Source organism: Macrobrachium nipponense, chromosome 2 (genome assembly GCF_015104395.2).
Source record: "Macrobrachium nipponense isolate FS-2020 chromosome 2, ASM1510439v2, whole genome shotgun sequence".
Lineage (NCBI taxonomy): Eukaryota > Metazoa > Arthropoda > Malacostraca > Decapoda > Palaemonidae > Macrobrachium > Macrobrachium nipponense.
The window spans coordinates 18,448,852-18,451,351 of NC_087201.1; positions in this window are offsets into that span (position 1 = coordinate 18,448,852).

Below are 2,500 nucleotides of genomic sequence, written 5' to 3' on the forward strand. Positions count from 1 at the left end.
AAGGGTGGAGGGATATTTAATACCCCTCCCTATTAGGTCATCAGCAGTAACGAGGAGGAGAGGTTGTTTAGCGTCAATCTTCATTTACGATAATGCTACGCATAAAAGTTATGTTTATCGTAAACTTCAAGTCTACTTGATTTTCCTCATCACGATAAAATCTCCAGGAATCAAAATCTTCCGCAAAGAAAGTTAATTTTTTTTCTCTGTTCGCCCTCACATCTAAGGAATATATATATATATATATATATATATATATATATATATATATATATATATATATATATATATATATTATATATATATTATATTATATATATATATATATAATATATATTATATATATATATATATATATATATGTGTGTGTGTGTGTGTGTGGTGTGTGTGTGTGTGTGTGTGTGTGTATGTATGGATGTATTCATGTATACTGAGAATGCAGCTTTTTATAAAAAAATAAAAAATAAAATGTTTCGCTTTAGACATTTGCGTCGAAAAATTAGTCAGTTTGGAATCAATCATTATTATTATTATCGCTCCTTTTTATGAGGCGAATCTGAGACCGCTAAGAAATGTATTGAAATACTTTTGCAGATTCTATTTCTGTTCTTTCTCTCTTTGCGACAACATAAAATCGTGTCACATAAAATCGTCCTACTCGAAACAAGCTGAGGATTTCAACAGTTCTGAATTCTGCTTCTCTCACCAGACAGAGACTTCTTCACTTTATTAGTTCTCCTGAGAGAGAGAGAGAGAGAGAGAGAGAGAGAGAGAGAGAGAGAGAAATTTTTTAACCACATTCCACTGGTGAGTATTGATTTCCTTTTTAAAGCGATTCCATCAACTACATTTGGTAAGTGAAAAATGGTGATTGATAATTGGACTGTAATTAGAACATTATATTGCCTACAAATTCCCTCCTGGTTTATTTATAATCTGTATGAAACCTTAACGCCTGGATATCTGGACCGTTATAATTTTAGTCAGAGAAGTGCCGGTGACAAGAAATTTCCAACAGCTATTAAAAATCTAATTCATACTTTAGGAGGACATGCGAGTGTATTGTTTTTAAAAACCTGTTTCGTGATGCAGTCTAAGAATCTTAAAAAAAAAAATCGTCTTTGAAACTAAAGATGGTCGAATTGCATTATGTGCCCGGAGATATTTTGTTATTTTTTTTTTAGATGTCAACTGCGAGAATTTCATGCATATGCAGAATAACTATATATTTATTTTTCAGGGAAAAAAGCAAAGGTTCTCTTATACTTCATTTAACTGAAGATTGAGAAGGAAAACGAGAAAGTAATATTTTATATTTTATATAAACACACCTTACATTACGGCTTTAAAAAACCTAAATATGTTCAATGTGGATTTGAACCATAATACCTAAGTAGAATGGCTACCTTTATACATATCTAGCTCATAAAGAACATTTTAAGTTATTCATGAAACTATGACACACTACGTCGAAGCATATGATTCAAACATTCTGGAGACTTATATAATTGATGATCTTGTATAAAATGATAAAGGAGAAAGAAAGAGAATACTTTTGTCCTTAATGAGAACCACTTTTGGGATGGGGTCGGGTGGGAGGGAGCGGTATGTCAAATATCAAGTGGTCATCCCAAATTCTCCTTGAACATAATGAATTGGCAAGTGAACCATACATAGTTAATAAGCTTTTTATTTCTCCTCCCCCCACAAAAAAAAAAAAAACAATAAAATTTTCTGAATTTTACTCCTGTGTGCCTTGGTCTTTCAAAACTGAAGAATAATAATTTATTGAAATATAGTCGGAAGAAAACATCGTAAAGTTTGTCGTGAAGCATCCGACATGAAACATCCGAAGAGTGGGTTGCTTAAAACCCGTAAAATAACGATAAATTAAACCCCAAATACAATATATATGTATATATATATATATATATATATATATATATATATATATATATATATATATATATATATATATATATATATATATGATATATATGATCAGTGTTGTTGTACTTTAAAATCTCAGAAAAAAATAGTAATTAATTCTTTATTCTTCATCGAGAACTGACTTACCGACATCATTCTTTGAAAAGTCTGATTCCTCGCAACGCGGTCGGGGAAGAGGAAGCACTATGAATGTTAGTTCCTTTTGGGTGTCAGGACTAAAATGAAATGAAAAAAATTTACTTGGTAGACCATACAAAGAAACTGTGTGGGTCATGAAACGGCAGAAATTATACTTTATTACAAAGCCTCTCGCTTATCATGGGTGTAGCGACTTTAGGCATCAGTTTCTTGATGGACGTTGGGACGGGCGAAACCTCTCACCGTGGCGGTAATACCTATAAGTAGGAGGCACCCAATACCACGTTCCTTCTTATGAGGTTTCCTTCGAAGAGGGATCATCTGAGTCGGTCAGGAATCCTAACCGCGGTATTTCTTCGACCAAAAAAAATCAAAGTAAAATGGTAGAAAAGGGGGCATCGAGGATGAATAT